Genomic DNA, 18,360 nt, shown 5'->3' with positions numbered 1-18,360 from the left:
AGGTATGTGACTGGCCTCCCTGATAGCCATGGACCAGGAATGTCACTAGACACTGTGGCTGCTGCTGCTGGACCAACCCCACCCCGAACCTGCTTGTGTTCTCGTTGGAGGGGCAGGGTCCTTCCTCCAACCTCCCCCCACCAATATTTTTGAGGGCCCCGTGAGCTTCCCTCCTCCCCCCACGAATACTCCCACCCCACTCCCCTATCCCCAACACATCCTCCCAGAGCGAGTACACATGTGAGGCCAAAGCATGTTCCAGGAACCCTCGGTGCGATGGCTCCAGGACTCCAACCCAAGGACTAGGTCCTGCAGCACCATGACTGGGCCCGGGTGCCAAGGCCATGGTCATGTGGCACAGCTCAGTCAGCTCATACACAAATCAAGGCTCCAGCTGCAGGGACTCTAGGCATAGGCAGCGAGTTATATCTCCATGTGGTGCCTTGGCACCAGCAATATGCAGAGCCCAGGAGCCCAGCTCCACCAATGTTTGGGGCTGGGTGTCCCCCCTGGCCCACCTGCCGCCCCCCACCCCCGAGTGTCCCCCAGCCCCTGCTTGCTGCCTCCCCTGGCCCCGGAGCAGAGCATCCCTGCCTGCGCCCGCAGCTCCATGCTGCCTCCCTGCAGCAACTGCTGCCACAGGGTCCTAGTGCCGCTATCTCAACTGCCAGGGCAGACTGACTGAGCCTACCCTTCCACCTCAGACCCTTCTCTTTTCCGGCAGGACCCTCCACCAGCACAGGGCCCCCCCCGCCCGCAGTCACCGCTCCTGCCCCATGCTGGGCAAGGGGCAGCCCCATCCCGGGCAAGGGGCAGCCCCATCCCTCGCCCCCAGTGAGGCTACAGTCAGGGGCAACAGCAGGGGAGGAGGCGCACGCAGCTCCCCCCAGCACCCAGCACGGGGGAGGCGAGGGTGATTCCTGGACCTGAGAGGGGCCCTAGGAGCACATGCAGTGACAGTGGTGGGGCTGAGTGTGCTGCTGGGGGGGCAGGAAAGGGGGGCTCCTCCCCGAGAGCTCGCTGCTGCCGGCAGGGAAAGGGCTTGGGGGAGTCCTCCTCTCTGGCCCCTGTCCCAGAGCAGCCTGTCTGCACCCCAAACTCATCCCCAGCCCTGCCCCACCCCAGAGCCCACACCCCCAGCCACAGCTTTCACCCCCCCACACCCTCAACCCCAGCCCTGAGCCCCTCCAGCACCACAAACTCCTTATCCCCAGTTCCAGTCAGAGCCCTCATCCCCCTGCACTCCAACCCTCTTCCCCAGCCCTGAACCTCTCTAACACCCCAAACCCCTCATTCCCAGCCCCAGACAGAGCCCTCACCCCCTACACCCCTACTTTTGCCATAAGCCCCTCCCACACCCCAAAGCCCTCACCCTACACCCCACAGCCCTCACCCCTGCACCCCCTCCCTCTGCACCCGCTTCCATCCCCAAACTCCTTCCCAGAACCTGCACCCCCTCCCAATGCACCCCCTCCCATCCCCAAACTCCCACCCAGAGCCTGCACCCCAATCCCCTTCCCCAGCCTAGGACCTGCATCCCAGACCTCCTCCCCCACCCAAACTCCTTCCCAGAGCCTTGGGCAGGTGGGGGTCAGAGTTGGGGGGGGTGGAGTTTGGGCAGGGACGGGTTCTGGGCACCACCAAAAATTATACAAACCTGCCGCCCCTGACTCTAGGGGTCAATGGTGGGCCAGATGCACTGAGCACATTAAGCTACCCAGGAAGAGGAGCAGCCGTTGGTGCAGGGTGGCTGAGCTCACCTTGTGCTGGGGCAGGGACTGCAGTGGGCAGCTCATTCTGGGATATGGGCCTGGCCCTGGGTTTGTGTTTATAGCTTCCTGGAACGTTTGTCAACTGTTTGGAAGGCGGACAGACAAACAGACAGGGCTCAGCCCGCCTATCACATCACCTACTTGTTTGTGCAACAGCTCCCAAGAGGGCAAGGTACCAAAGCAGCTACTTCTCCATGTTCAGCCCCTGCAGAGCCAACCCAAGGGGAGAGCCAGGAGGCAGGAATGCACAAAGGAAGTGAATGGCTGAGCAGATGCAGGTGCTATATCCCCTGCTCCTCAGGCAGCACTAACACTGTGCGAGGGCAAAGAACACCTCCTGGCCCATACAGGTTAATGAGTAAGAGCTACTGAAAGCAAATATTTGCAGCTGTGGTAGAGGGGAGCCCTGGAGGTGCAGAGCCCAGCAGGCTGCACCAATAGCCAGGTGGATTGCTCGAAACACAGTTCAGGGTTCTGAGTGCAGAGACCTTGGCCTGCTTAGTCCCATGGCAAACACACTAGGAAATTCATGCCAAAAACTGGAAATGTGTTGATCAAGATACACAAGAGAAAAAGTGTCAAAAGAAGGCATGAAGCATTCTGGCATTGCTACCGCTCGGTTCTGTAAACCAAGCTCATTCAAAACCTAGGAGAGCCCCTTGGCAAGAGAGAGACAGGTTAGAGTCTCCCACTTTGTCAGACAGTCCTCCATCCGGACTCCATCTGGCTGGGCTGGTCAGGTCCCTCTCCTTCACTGGAACTTCTCAGGCTGAGCAGAGCTGGGGAGGACTGTCTCATCTTGTCGTGCGCAGAGGTGACGTGTGGGGAGAGCATGCAGGGTCATGTGTCCTGTCCTCCCCTGACCCCCAATTTCGGCCAGAGTTTATATTTGCATTTATATTTTTGTGGGGAGTGTGTTCAAAATACGTGCCCTCCGACTATCAACAGTTACACGCCTTCTCTGGGCGTGCAGGTGCCGTGCAGTGCAGCTGGGCTCAGGATCAGGTGACAAGCTGAGAGAGAGAAAACAGAGAGGCCAGGAGGAAGAAAGTGAGGGATGGAAAGGGACACGTGAGGGAGGGAAGACAGAGCAGGATCTCACAGATATCTGGCTGGGGACCTCGCTGGTGCAGTGGTGATGGTCAGGCCTATTACATTCATTTAGTTCAGTGCTTCTCAAACGTATTTGATCGCATCCCCCTTCTTTGTGTCTGTTGCAGTTTACACCCCCTCCTCCCACCACACAAGTTCCTATATCGATAAAAAAAAAATCAACATGCAACTCTCACTAAATATGAAAAACAGCAAGGCATTGATTCAAACACAGCCCTTTAAGTATACAGTAAGCATACTGTGCCACCCTTACTCCTGCCCTGCGGCTAGCAGCAGTGCTGCCTTCAGAAGTGGGCAGCCGGTGAGCAGCAGCTGCTGGCCAGGCACCTGGCTCTGAAGGCATTGCCACAGCCAGCAGCAGGGCAGAAGGGAGGATGGCATATTGAACCGCTGCCTGGGTCTAAAGTGAATGTCCTGTCCCCCCTCAAACCTCAAGAGTTATTCATTGCTGTGGGCAAAATGTGTGCAGTAAGTTTTTTTCCCTAAAGCTTCTCATGCCCCTCTCCCCCTCAGAACACATTCTGTGCCCCCCAGGGGGACCTGACCCCCAGTTTTAAAACCTCTGATTTAGGTGAAATAAATGAGTCAAATGTGTTAACATACCCCCATCACTGAAACAACATTAAATAGTGTTAAACAAGGTCTGAGGGATTGGGGGTGTATATAGAGACTGTGGCCTGCTTAGTACCATGGCAAACTCACCATTAAAAAAATCCTTTTAAGCTTTTATTAAAGATACAGAAAAGAAGGAAACATGGTTAAAGCCTTTGCAATATAAAGTATGAAGTCATGCTGTCACATCCCTTGTTGCCTTTCCCTTCAGCTGGAGAGCGTTTTAAAGGGAAATCCCTGTTGCTTGACAGTCTCTGAGGCAGTGTTGAAGATGGGGATAAATGAAAAGAGAGAGCTGGTTGAGACAGGCAGAAGCTGTTGCTGCGTCGGGTTTAGAAGGAAAAGCCTCCTGGTTTGACAGTCTTTCAGATAGTATCAAAGATGGTGGTAACGGTCGTCCCAGGTGATGTTTGGGATTCAGCTGGAGCTGGTCGGGTGGCCATGTCATCTGGGCCCCTCATGCTGGCCCACTCTGGCCTCAGGACTTCTCTCAGGAACAGGATGATAAAGGCCCTGAGCGCCAGGAAACAGTGTGGGGCAGCCACAAGGTTGAAGCTTGTGCTGGTAGCTGCCGGCTGTTCCTTCTGTTCTTTCCCCCCAAAAGTCCCTTTCTCTAAGGACCCACACAGGGAATGGGGGGTGGAATAGCCCATTTCCCTCATTAGTTTGTCCTCCCTCTGGGCCTAAGAGCCAACCAATTTCGTTTCAACTTCTGGCTCCACATCATCTGTTTTTAAACAAGCATCATTTCAACAGTCCGTGGCTTCTGTCAGCATGGCCTTTTGGATTTAGACTAATCCAGTTTCTCTGCCTGGTTCTCTTGCACCTGATTAAAACATTCAACTTCACAAATAACTTGACCTATTTTTCATGATTAATGGCCAAGTAGGCAAAAATGATAGGTTATTGTGGCATCTTATGACCTTTCACTCACCTTTCCTATTTGAGCTCACAGTCAGGATATGTTTTGTAGGCCCAACAATCACAGCAGGCATCCCCACTGGCATGCCAAGGCCTGAGTGTCAGGATGACCCTCGAGGTTCCCGAATGACAAAGTCTCTGGAGTGAAGCAGGGACCCACCAGCCCTTCCCTCAGGAATCTCCCAGCCGTCTTTGAGCCCCCCTCAAAGTCTCTTTTCAAGGCCTCCATCCTCACATTATTGTGTCCACTCATTAGGCCTAAAGAGAAAAGGAGTACTTGTGGCACCTTAGAGACTAACCAATTTATTTGAGCATAAGCTTTCATGAGCTACAGCTCACTTCATCGGATGCATACTGTGGAAAGCGTAGATCTTTTCCTTCTACACTTTCCTACACTTTCCACAGTATGCATCCGATGAAACGAGCTGTAGCTCATGAAAGCTTATGCTCAAACAAATTGGTTAGTCTCTAAGGTGCCACAAGTACTCCTTTTCTTTTTGCGAATACAGACTAACACTGCTGTTACTCTGAAACCTGTCATTAGACCTAGTTTCTGACATGCCAGTTTTGGTCCATTGATTTCTGGGCCCAGTCTCCTCTTGTTTACCTGCTCTCAACACAGGCCCATTGCAACACTCTGCAGTGCCGTGCGTAATGTTTCGATGTCTAGACGCCCTGAGTTAGGTACCTGGGCTCCCTACACAATGCACAGGGAGCATTAGACACCTGAGAATGGCACCCCCAAGGCCACCTAAACAGACCAGAGGGAGAGGGATGTCCTAAGCCCTGCCCCTTCCTGGGACTTAGGCATCTAGGGCTGGAGAAGGAATCTGAACAGCACTTTTGCTAAGGAGGGGCCCCAGTTTACCTGCCCGGCCACCCCAAATTTGGGTGGCGTTGCAACCCTGTGAGCCAGGTCACAACACCATTCAAATTTGTCCTAGCCATGATGGATGGGTGTCTGGGTTACATCACCCAGCTGCAGTCAGGAGCCAGGGTGCGGGTCTGGGCCCCCTCCCTCACTGCACCCCTGCCACTGGCTACATGACAATGTGCTGCCCTGAACTCACCAGTTGAAATTGTTCCACTGTGTAAATAATTGAATTGGCCTTGGGCCAGAGAGCAGGTCAGACTGACTCTATAGCCGGGTGGGAGGGGCACCCCCTGTGAGGAGGAAACCCCAGTTCGTAACCTTTCTGTCTGTCAGACAGGGGGAAAGGGGGAATCAAACCAGGGCTCCCACATTCCGGGCTAGCGCGCCAATCCCTGGGGTTAAGGTTAGGAGGGAGGCGGCTGCTGCTGCCTCCTTGCCCTGTCCCCAAGCATTAGGTGGCTTTCAGAATGCCCCCCACAGCAGGCCACACAGACAGGGTAGGCAGGGAACCCCTTGTTGCGAACCCTGCTGCGGCTGAGCCGAGAGCACACCTGCCCAGCAGCAGAAATGAGGCACCTGGAGACTTGTACAGAGCAAACTGTAGGTGCTGGCACCAAGGGACTTCAGGCCAGTTACCCAGCCCTGCAGAGACGCCGGCTGCTGCACTAAGGGCAGACCCTCGCACACGCTGCACGTGGGGAGTGCACAGACTGTGCCATCGCCCAGTGGCTGCCGCGTGTCCAGGCTGGGGTTGGGGGTGGAGCAAACGGGGCAGACTCTGTGGAGGTCTCTGCCCTGCCAGCCTCGGGTCCACCTGACAACACCCTGGGCATCACAGCCCTGACAGCCAGCCGTTTGGATGCAGACTACACAGCAAGGCAATTATTGCAGGGGTGATCGCTGGGCCGAGTCATTTCCCAGGCACTCTGGCCTCTTGGCAGATCCTGCCCCTTCCACACAGCGGAATCCCAAGGTTCTGAACCCCAAACCTGCAGAAGTTAATCCTGTTCGGGGTCATTGCATGGCCCGGCCCTGGGAAGGTTCTGAGTGACTCCCAGCCCCACGGTCTGCTGGCATTGGGGTTTAATTGTAGCCACTCAGGCTCCTCAGTGAGCAGGTGTGTTCCCTGAGGTGCCCTGAGGAAAGCCAGCTGCTCTGCAGTGCTACTGAGAGCTCCCCAGGAGCAGGGCAGCCATAATTCCCTGGCATCACATTTCATTCACTCTCTCTCCTCCCCTGAGTCACCCCTGCTCAGAATCAGCTGGTGAGACTGAGCGCTGCTGGTGTTAGTCACTCACCTGCTGGAGCAAATACAGACCAAGAACTTGTTATACAACCAGGAACATTTGCTGCCTCTCTTGTCCCATATTGCCTGGGCAGGTATTGCCTTTAAAGGAGGGCTTCCTCTGTCCCAGGCTTCTCCCTCTGCCTGAACCTGCTATAAGCTCAATCCTCTCTTTATGACATCAGCTTGTTGCCATAGGAACGACTGTGATGTCACCAGCTCAGCATTCTGACCTCAGCAAGGAGCAGAGATGTAAAAATTAATGACCATCATCAGAGAAACATGTGAAATCCTGTATATGAGTGGCAATGCTTAATATGAGCTAATTCCCCACTGTGAGAGCCCAGATACTATGGTGATGGGCAGCAGTATAAAACCCTGAACTAGAGAGTCCTTGGCAAGTTTGCTGGTGTGTGGACCATGCTGGGGATGTCATTTAAAACTCCCTTTTATTTCCAGCATTTGGTGCTTATGAATACTTCCCCAGGTGGCCTACAGACAAGCCGGCACCTACTTGCTGTTGGGTTTAGTTAATGAAGCTCCTCCTGGCCCAAACCACAGTCATTAGAGGCTTGAGCCAAAGCCCATAAAAGTCACTGGAAGCCTTTCCATTGATCCCAGTGGACTCTGGATCAGACCCTAAAATGCCTGTGAAGTTGGAGCTGGTTCCGCTTCCCTGCAACAGGATCTAGGACATTCGTCCTTGGAGGGGAAAGGATGTGGAGTGAAATTGGATAGAGGGGAGAGTGAGTGATGCCAGGGCCCTGCTGTGACCCCATCAGACAGCCCAGCTGCTGCTCCCCTGTGGGCCAGGGCAGGATCAGCCCCACTTGTACACTAGCTCAGGTGTGGTGGAGTCCAGGGAGCTCCACATTCTCCACCCCACCAGCAGCCAGGCAGGTCCTGACAATCAGCCTAACCCTTTCCTGTCCTAATATTTGCTCCTGGTTACTAACCCTGGGCCTTCCCCAGTCGCACATCAGTGTTAGGCCCTTATCAGGCCTCCCCAGGGCCAAGCTAGGCCGATTCAGCCCTTCCCAACAACACTGCCCCTCCTGCCCCTTAGTGTTCGGTGGCTCCTCTCGGTCAACCTGTTCCTGGTACTGTGGGGCCCAGAGCTGAGCATGAGGGCCTCAGCCAGGAATGAGCCACAGCAGCTCCCATATCGTTCTCAGGAGCCAGCCACAAATGGGAGCTCAGCCCTGTCTCCACATTAGTGCAGCAGCCCAGAACGCAGGCACTCAGCTGCTTGCCCCTTCAAACCAAGGATAGCAGTGGCCAGCAGCTCCACCAAGACAGTGTCAGTGCGTTACTGACACAACCTGACAGACCCACACACCTGGGGCTGGGGCTGTGACCCAGAGGCAGAGCGACTTGCTGCTTTCCCAGATCCCCAGTCACTGGCAGAGGGACAGTGTGACGAGCTCAGGGACAAATTGTCTGGCCTCTCCCATTGGTTTGCTTGTGTCTCAACTAACAGATTCCCATAACCTTGTTGTGTTTGTGCCCCAGCCAAGAGATTCTCATAACCCCGCTGTTTTCAGATCCGCTCTCTGAACGGCGGGGTGGGGGAGGTGGGGCAGGTTCGATGGCGCTTTGAGTGCCCAGGCTGCAGAGAGGCATTTCCGCCCAGTGAAACAAGCCTGTTTCCAGCTCAGACCTCGGAGAGAAAGGATTCACTGCTTAGTGCGGGGTGAATAACTCAGCAGAGCTGATGAATGCTCCATGGAATTCACTGGTGCTGCTTTGCTTCCTGTGCATAACCAAGTGACAGCGCTGCCAGCCTGAATGGGCATGGAAAGAGAATTTTAAGCAACTAGTGGAATATATTTGGGGAAAGCAAATTCTGAACTCACAGACCTGAGCTTTTCTCTGATCCAATCAGGGAACAGGATCAAATCCAGAGTTCTGGGTGTCCAATCAAATTACCCACACCGCCTGAACTTCCAGACTATGGGCCAAGAACTAGTTGGGGAATAAGTTGAAATAGAAAATAAATCAGAGAAAATCGCACCCTGCTCAAGGGCTATTAGCAAACAGAAAGAGGGGGAAAGGTCTGATTCCCTTCCTCCCTTCGAGCAGCCATTCCCTTTAGCGTGGTTTCTGCTAGGAAACTTCAGGGAAATGACTTAGGACCATAATCCCCAACAGGCTGCTGTTTGTGACAGCTGGATTAGACCCCAGATGAACTGAGTGGAAGAGTCTCCAAAGAGCAACTCCTGGGTTCTGAGACACAAAGTATCTGCCTGCATTGCCAGGGCCCTTCCAGCCAGGATCTGATCTACCTGCCTTGCCCATTCCTTCCTAACTGGTTCTCACCTTCCCCTTTGCTCTTGAAACCCTTGTTTCTGGGATCGTACATCATTTTACTGAAGTCACAAAACTCTCTGCAGTCATGAAAATAAAAAAACCCTCTGGGCAAACATGGTGGCCGCTTCCCATCAATAAACCCTATTTTTCTAAGGTTAATGAGTAGATTGTTGCCCCTTTTGACCCAAGAGGTTAATCAGTGTTTGGGACCTTGCCAGGTTGTTTCCGTTAGGAGGAGAAATTGATTCCGTGAGTCCGGGAATCCTGTTTATTTACAAAGAACATGCGGAGTTCTGTTCCCTTGAACTCAGCAGGAACAAACAATAGTGTTAGGATACAGATATTCAGGCCTGCCTGTAAAGGCCTATACTTTAAGAACCTAGGTGTATTCTTATCACTTGGCTAGTTAAGGGTATAAAAGAAAGAATCAAAATCACTGTCTGCCGGTGTAAGGGCCTTCTTTTACTGTGACAGTCTGAGGCCCTGTTCTTAGGCTAAGGCTTTTGGCTAAGCAACAGAGGCATCCATAAGCTGGGAAGCGACCGGTCACATCCTCACATTCCAAACCAGTCACATTGAAATAAGGTGCTATTGGGCTGTTAGGAATACAATCCTGTCCTGATAATTCCTATCACCTCCAGAGAAAGATGGTTAAAGAAAACTTAGTTTGATAGCATCCTGTCGGGCAAGAAATCACTTCTCAATAGTTGTGGTTGTGAAACCCCCATTTCTGTATGTTTTATCTTTATGGCCCCACTTTTCTATTGTTAATCTGTCTGGTTCTCTAATTGTTTCTGTCTGCTGTATAATTAATTTTGCTAGGTGTAAGTTAATTAGGGTAGTGGGATATAATTGGTTAGAGAATTATGCTACATTATGTTAGGATTGGTAAATTGATCCCCTGGTTAATTACCTGTACTGATAAAATTTTACACCTTATTTCCAGTCTGAATTTGTCTGGCTTCAACTTCCACGCATTGGATGGTGTTTCTCTCCTGCACTGAAGAGCCCATTATTAAATATTTGTTCCCCATGTAGGTATTTGTAGATTGTAATCTTAATCTTCTCTTTGTTAAACTAAGTAACTTGAGCTCTTTGAGTCTATCACTATCAGGCCTGTTTTCTAATCCTGTAATCATTCTCGTGGCTCTTCTCTGCCCCTCTCCAATTTGTCAACATCCTTCTTGAATTGTGGACACCAGAACTGTACACAGGATTCCAGCAGCAGTCACATTAGTGCAAAGTACAGAGGTAAAATAATCTCTATTCCTACTTGCAATTCCCCTTTTTATGCATCGCAAGATCGAATTAGCACTTTTGGCCACAGCATCGCACAGGGAGCGACCCCCAGCTGACCCCCAAATCTTTTTCAGAGTCACAGCTTCCCAGGATAGAGTCCCATGTTGTGGAAACATGGCCTACATTCTATGAGATGTCTGCATTTACATTTTGCCATATTAAAATGGATATTGTTTGCTTGCACCCAGTTTACCAAGTGATCCACAATGCTCGGTGACCTGTCCTCTTCATTATTTACCACTCCTCAATTTTCGTGTTATCTGCAAACTTTATCAGTGATGATTTTACCCAGGTCATTCATAAAAATGTTAGGGCTAGTCTACAGCAGGAGCACTACTACTACATGCCACTGCAGCATGTCTGGAGAAGACGTGCTCATGAATAATAAATCCACGTCCATGAGGGGCAGTAGCTCTCCCACTGTCCACGCTGGTGCTAAGGTCAGTGTAACTTACCTGGTTTAGTCACATCTCTGAGCAACATAAGTTATACTGAACTAAGTGGCCGTGCAGACCTGGCCAAAAACAGACTGCTGCAGGACCCCATTAGAAACACACCTGCTCAGTGATATTCGCTGTTTACAATTACATGTTAAGACCTTTCAGCCAGCTTTTATCCATTTAATGTGCGTTAGGTTAATTTTATATCTTTCTCCACAAAGGACCATTTCATTGCTCCCTCCACTCAAGCCAAATAAAGGGTACCTAGCACACCCATCAACTCCCTCCAGGTCTGTAAATGATCTATAGATAAAAATCCTACTTGAATTGCAGGATGATTGTCAAATAATTGCAGATGAGTTTCAGACAAGACATGGAAAATCAGAGAAAAGTAATAATGGACTTTTATTAATTGCAGTAATTTGGAAAAGCCAGAGAAGACCTATTTAAGAAAAATTTGCTGGAACAATATAAACACTCACGTATTATGTTAGGCCTGCGAATTTTTTGACAATCAGACTTTTTGCTGCAACTGTATTACAGTCATTAATGTGCGGGGCTCACAGAGGGAGCCCACGATGCACGGGGCTGGCAGCCTGAGCCCCAGCCACTATCAGCTCAGATAAATGGCGTTCTACTGTACTAATGGGGAAAAAAGTACAGTGTTGCAAACCTCTAAATGTATGCAAAATTGTGGCCTGTGCAAAATAAGCTAATTAAAATCAAAATTCCAGTGGAAGCCTAATATTGCAGGATCTACAATATAGCAAATTAAGTAGGGCCTTATTTGTAGATTAAAGACACCTTGGTGGCAGCCATTAATGCCTTCCAGAATAACAATATGATGGCAAACACCAGTGTGGACAGTGCTCAATGCAACACAAGCCTGCTACCATCACTTCAGGTGAAGGCCAGGGCCACAAAGCAGGTATGGGGCCAGAGGGGGCCCTGTCAGAGCGTGGCAACAATTCAGATTTTTCGGGGCAGGGCAGGATTTCAGTCCCCATTCTCTCCACCCCCTAGATGGACCCCATTCCAGGCCCTGCTCATCCCCCCACTCCTCCCAGAGGCGACCCTTGGGGGGGAGCGATAGCTCAGTGGTTTGAGCATTGGCCTGCTAAACCCAGGGTTGTGAGTTCAATCCTTGAGGGGGCCATTTAGAGATCTGGGGCAAAAATTGGGGATTGGTCCTGCTTCAAGCAGGGGGTTGGACTAGATGACCTCCTGAGGTCCCTTCCAACCCTAACCTTCTATGATTCTATGACCCCAGGTCTCAGCTGTGGAATCTGCTCTCTGTCTTATGCACAGCGCATGAGACAATGCCACCAGAAGTCGAGTTTTCAGCAGACTCTCCTGCGCTACACCATTCAGGAACAGACAGTCCATGTGCCAGCACCCGACACCAGTTGTCCCGGCTGCCCCCTCCCCCCACTCTGTACAGAGGGGTGGCCAAGTCAAATTTCAGTGGCGGATTTCAGCTGGAGCAATTCTCTGGACTCTCCAGCAGTAGCCATATTGAGTGTGGGCCCATTACTTCACAGTGGTCAGGTCAGGCCACGTCCCCCGCCCAGATCTGCGACCTATGGAACTTTGAGCCAGTGAAAATTGGCACCGCTGCTATCAGGATGAGCCTAGCGCCCAGACAGGGTTGCCAGTTTTGGTTGGACGTATTCCTGGAGGTTTCATCACATGACATAATCTTTAATTAAAGATTAGTCTTTAATTTCTGGAGACTCCAAGACAATCCCAAAGGGTTCGCAACCCTAGCCCCAGAATATGCTAATCCTGTCCTGTGTCATGGCCAGGTCATGGGCAGATAGACCTAGTGGTCAGAGCCATAGTCCACAGTCACGAGACAGGCGTCAAGAGTCTACTAGGTCAGGGGGTCAGAGGCAGGAGACAAACTGGAGATCAGAACCACAAGTCAGACACCAGGAGTCAAGCCAGGTCAGAATGGCAGGAGCAGGACTGAGCTCATTTGTTCAGACAGCTTTCTGCTTCTACTGCTGACTTAAGTAGGGCCAGTGGCCAACTGGCTGCTCTGGGACTCTGCCAATAGGACCTTAGGGGCAGAGCCTAAAACTGGGGCGGGGCTTCTTGGGTAAGCAGCTGTCAGCAGGTTGCCAAGTGGTGGGTTGGAGTGCGGCTGCTCCTTTGGACCCAGGTTCAAGGCCTGTGGGTCATGACATCATCCACTCCCCTAGGGTGCTCTCTGGGTAAAACGGGTCCAGGTTTCTCAGGGTGGCTCCTATGGAAGACCCGAACCAAGGAAGCAGCATGAACATTCACTGCTGGCTCCCAAGTGTGTTCCTCTGGGCCGTAATCTTCCCACTCCATCAGGTACCATGAATTATCCTGCTAGACCTTGGAATCAAAGACTTCGTGAACAATGTATTCCTCCTGATCTTGTGGTTGCACTGGTGGGTGCAGTGATTGGGTTCGATGGGGAAATGTGTTCTCAGTGTAGGGTTTGAGAAGTGAGACATGGAATGCAGGGTGGACTCTGAGGAAGCGGGAGCTCAAAGGTGACCAAGTTGATTTGTTGCCAAATCTGGTACAGGCCAAGAAACCAGTGGTCTAGTTTCCAAGAGGGCCTGTCTGGGTGGAGGTGTTCTGTAGAAAGCCATACCTTTTGTCCTATGGAGTAGGCAGGCCCTTGTTGGCTATGCTTGTCCACATGCTTTTTGTAATCCTCCTTTGCCTTCTCAAAGTGTCCTTTCACCTCTTTTTGGGAGGGATGGATGTGCTCTAATTGGTCCAAGGCCAATGGGTTGCAGAAGGATGTGGGTAGTTGTGGGTGAAATCGGTGGTACCCATAGTTGACAAGGAAGAGGCTGTGGCCTGTGGATGCGTGGTCTGTATTATTATGCGAGAACTCAGCATATGGTAATAGTGTGGACCAGTTCTCCTGATGATGGTTGGTGTAGCATTGTTGGTATTGCTCTAGGATCTGGTTGATTCTTTAAGTTTGGCCATTTGACTGAGGGCAATAGGCACAGGACAGGTGCACATAGACCCCTAATAGACGTATGGCCTCATGCCAGAAGTGGGCAGTAAACTGGGAGCCCCAGTCAGAAGTGATGTGATCCAGGACTCCATGAAGATGGAATATGTTGTTGGTCCAGACCCAGGTGGTTTCCCCTGCAGAGGGTAAACCTGAGAAGGGAATGAAGGGGTCCATTTTTGAAAAGCGATTCACAACCGTAGTGAAACCACTGGATTCTGGTATTTCCACCACAAAGTCCAAGGAAATGGCCTCCCAGTGCCGAAACAGGTATACAAAGGAGATTGCAGCTCAACTCAGCTCATTCTGGGCTGAGTGAGGAGAGCAGTTGGGTGCAGTAGCCTCCTGCCAGGAAACTGCCAGGGCTCCATGTCGCCAGGACTGAGCCTTGTAGCCAAGCCACAGGAGGCCCTTCAACAATGGGAGCCAAGGGTGACGACTTGCTGTCATCAGCAGAAGAGACTTCAGAGACAGACCGCAGAGGGACCAAAACAAGGGTAGGAAGCGATCCAGGGAATGCACTTAAAGGTACCAGACCCTAGGCTCAACACAGGGGCTACTGTTTTGAAGGGCCCTGGGTCAGTACCTGGTGGAGTAGGTGGGCCAGGTTCACCAACCTCCTCCCCTGACACATCCCGAACTGTAACCGCTAGGTGAAGTGGCCTTGGGACTCTCATCCCTGGGCGACACTCCCCCGAACTGTAACCACTAGGTAAAGTGGCCCTGGGACTCTTGTCTTTGGGTGTTACACCCTGGAGTATCACCAACAGTTGGTACTGCCAGCCCAGAGCAGTGGTCTCCAAAGTGCGGTGCGCGCTCCTGGGCCTTTGATTCTTCAGCGGCACGCCGGCGGCAACTCAGCCCTCCCCTTTCCATCTTCAGTGGCAGGCCGGCAGCAACTCAGCCCTCCCCGCTCCGTCTTCAGCGGCATGCCAGCAGCCGCTTGGCTCTCCCCGCTCCGTCTTCGGCGGCAGGCCAGCAGCCACTCAGCTCTCCCAGCTCTGTCTTCAGCGGCACGCCGGTGGCTGCTCGGCTGTCCCCGCTCCGTCTTCGGCGGCACACCGGCAGCCACTCGGCTCTCCCCGCTCCGTCTTCGGCGGCAAGCCGGCGGCCACTCTTTTTTTTTTTTTTTTGCTTCCCTAGAGCTGGCCCTGGGCGTGCGCACTCCAAAAAGTTTGGAGACTACTGGCCTAGAGCACACAGCCAACCCCTGACAATGGGACAGGGCCACACCTTTGGGACAAGGCATCAGTCTCACCATTTCTAGTTCCAGGTTGGTAGGTCAAGATACCGAATGAACCTGACCACAAGTGAGGGAGATTGGGCCCAACTAGTCATTATAGAGACAGTGAAGGAGGTAGTACAACTTGGGTACACAGTATGTGCTATGGGATACTACAACTTTCTGGTGGAGACACCATGCCAAGGGAGCCTGGATGGGTTTTCTCTGAACCTCACCTCTCTGATGCAGATTGGGACCCAAGCCCTTTGGCCAAGTGTGAAGATGAAGGAGAAAGTGACAGAGGCTGTGACAGACAACACCAAATGGGAATCACTGGTGACTAATCTCTTTGCACTCTCTTATCCATTAACACCACTAATTTGGTACAAAGGAAAATAGAGCAATTGGTGCCCATTGCCCAGATAATAGCTGAGCAACAAGCAATTGGGGATGATATTCTTTAGGCAGTGGAGACACCCTGGTGTGCCACCAGAGGAGGTGCGCTTGCAACCCCTGGCTCATACTTTAAGCCTAATGTTGGTGGTGACTCAAATGATTATTACCTTTGCAGTCTTGGGAATGTCCTGGTGGGTAATCAGCTTGAAGAAGAAAGCACAGAAAGACAGGAATGTGTTGCAAAAGAAATGAATGCTGATATGAAAAGAAAGAAGCAGGGAAATTAGGTGAGGCCTGGCCTGACATAAGTAATTAAGACATGGAGGGAGGCCTCATGTTTGGAAGGTAGGATTAGGGAAGGAAATAAATAATTAGGTTGAGAACAGAATGTTTGTGCTAAATAAGATAAATAAATAGGTCAGTAGGCCAAAAGGACAGAATGTCTGAGCCAACTAAGATAAAAGGGAAAACACTCATGGAACTATTTACTATGAACTAGATAACAAGGGACAACAAATATAAAGATGAGGTAAAGAGCAAGTCAAATCATGGTCAGTGCATGGACAGCACCTGCTGCACAGGAATTGGTTCCTGAAAAGTAACTAAGCCAAGCCAAAAATGTGTGATGCAGCGTATAGTAAATGCAGCGAGATGTGTAATGTATGTAAAAGGAGAAGGTTTCTGTGTAACTATGGAGTTGTAATGTACCCTGCATCCGTCTCCCCCACATTTGAGTTTGGTCAACTTCAACATAGCACTGCTGTATGTAATTTGCCATTTGTACAGACACATTTCCTGTTAGTATCAGTCCTAATTTGGGGTCAGTGACACAGCACCCTAACTAAGGCACAAGTTATTCAAAACAATCTTGTTCAGTGTCAGATTACCAATACTGAATCCTGACAGCAATATTTGATAAATAGTTGACTGTTCATTCAGTAGGTAACCTGGAAAACAGCATCAGCAAGGAACAGCTCGATCTATATCAACTACTGGTGTGTCACAGAGCCATGCAAACATGAAGAGCACCACACACACAGCTTGTTATGCCAGAAATGTTGTTGGCATCGCAACTCCAGTGTGTGGCCACAATAATTTAGGCCAATCCAATGGATCAGAGAAGCTAGCTACTCCTGTCTTCTGCCCAGCAAAGCTTACCAGATGATGACAACCAGCAGTAAGGGCAACCTATGCCATGGATGGACAGTACCATGTAGTAACTAATTGCAAGAAATTTATATATGAAGGCCTCATTTCTGATGTCACTATTCCAAATTCCTGTTTTACTCCTCATGTAGATAAAACTATGGAATGTATTGTAATAGTGCCTATCCCAGTTTTTCACAATGAATTTAAAACTACAAGCCTCAATCAAAATCCCAGAAATAACATTCCCAGGCCCACAATACAGGACTGAGATCAACTGCCTGAAGGAAAATTTCCACAGGTCATATGAGGGAATGTGCAGACCATTGGACACATGGGGCATGAATGCATGGATGAGCAGAGCAAAATGGCCATAAAATAGTGTTTAGCCCACTGGATCATTTTCATGCATTATGCTTTTCCAGGATGATGGGTAAACATTCTCCCCATAAAAAGACAAAAAGCTGTGGAATGTAGGAGAGAGAGAGAGGCTGGAGCACTGGGCCTGGTGCAAGATCTGAGGCCTGAACCAGAGGTTGTGAACCAAACTCAGGCCATGTATTAAAGCAGATGCTTACAAGATCACTATCCAGTACATGGACTTGGCAAAGTTACTGCTAATGTACTACGCACTAGATATTTACATAAATATATTCCAGCTAGTACAGATACATCCCAATCTAGTACAAGATAAGACGGTTTGACCAAATAATGAATAGGGATGTTGTGTTCAAGATATCAGGAACAAGGGAAGGTAACAAACAAATGTCATGAAATATATACAGTGGTACGTAGGTTGTTGATCCCAGTTGTTTGTCTATAAATGTTGGAGTACCTCACCTTAACCTGTTGTCCAACCAAGGGGGCAGCAGAGAGTCCCACTGCTGACTGAACTGACTCCATTGTAACAAGCATACGTATGTTAGTGTACGTATAGACGTAGATCCAGGGAGCTGGTTCCATGCTTCATTGACAATAAAGCTGGCTGAGCACCTCTGCCACCAGACCAAGTCTATGGTCTTTTTTTATGAGTAACATTGAGGTCTGCTGAATGAGCAGGCTGCCCTGTCTGCGGCTAGTAGTGATAACGTTGGAGCTCCAAGGACCAAAGCACTGGGCAGCCTGAATGACGTTACTGAGGCAACAACATTCCAGACTTCAACACTTAACAACAGAGATCACGGTATGTGGGTAGAGGGACCACTTTTTTCCTCTCTTCGTTCTCACAGTGCTCACCTATGTGGATGGCAAGGTCCACAAGGGCATCTAGGCCCATAGGTGTCTCTGCACAGGCCAGTTCATCTTTGATTTCTTTCTGCAAGCCCCACCGGAATTGGTACAGCTGCACTGCTTCATTCCCCGAGTATCTACTGTGAGGCAGTGGAAGTGTGCCACATAAGAGGCCACTGTGCCTGTAGGGTGACCAGCTGTCCGGTTTTCGACCAGAACACCCGGTCAAAAAGGGATCCTGGCGGCTCCAGTCAGCACTGACCGGGTTGTTAAAGGTCTGGTCAGCAGCGCTGTGGTGCTAAGGCAGGATAGTCCCTCCCTGTTCTGGCACCGCGCTGTGCCCTGGAAGCGGCCAGCAGGTCTGGCACTATTGCGGGGGTGGAGGTGCCTGCCCTGAGCACCGGCTCCACACTCCCATTGGCCAGGAAGCGGCCAATAGGAGCTGGGGGGCAGTGCCTGCAGGCGAGAGCAGCACGTGGATATTTCTGTCCCTCCTCCACACTAGTGCCAGACCCACTGGCCGCTTCCAGGGCGTGCGCAACACGGTGTCAGGACAGGCAGGCAGCTTGCCTTAGCCCTGCTGCACTGCTGACCGGGAGGCACCCAAGGTAAGCCCGCACCCCAAACCCCAAACCCCTGCCTCAACCCTGAGCCCCCCAAACCCAGAGCCCCCACCTGCACCCCAAAGTCCTCATCCCCAGCCCCACCCCAGAGACCACACCCTTAGCCCAGAACC

At 51.1% G+C, this 18,360-nt stretch overlaps 1 long non-coding RNA gene across 1 annotated transcript in view; it reads right to left on the bottom strand.

Moving 5' to 3' along the window:
- Positions 1-2,378: 2,378 nt before the first annotated feature.
- LOC144279437 (uncharacterized) overlaps positions 2,379-18,360 on the bottom strand; it is a 49,866-nt gene continuing 33,884 nt past the window's right edge. The window contains exon 3 of the long non-coding RNA XR_013348671.1: positions 2,379-2,785. This is a non-coding gene — a long non-coding RNA (uncharacterized LOC144279437). The remainder of the gene's footprint in view (positions 2,786-18,360) is intronic.

The sequence above is a fragment of the Eretmochelys imbricata genome, chromosome 24 (genome assembly GCF_965152235.1).
Source record: "Eretmochelys imbricata isolate rEreImb1 chromosome 24, rEreImb1.hap1, whole genome shotgun sequence".
Classification (NCBI taxonomy): domain Eukaryota; kingdom Metazoa; phylum Chordata; order Testudines; family Cheloniidae; genus Eretmochelys; species Eretmochelys imbricata.
The sequence above is the reverse complement of the archived record's forward strand: the minus strand, read 5'-3'. Positions and strand labels throughout refer to the sequence as shown.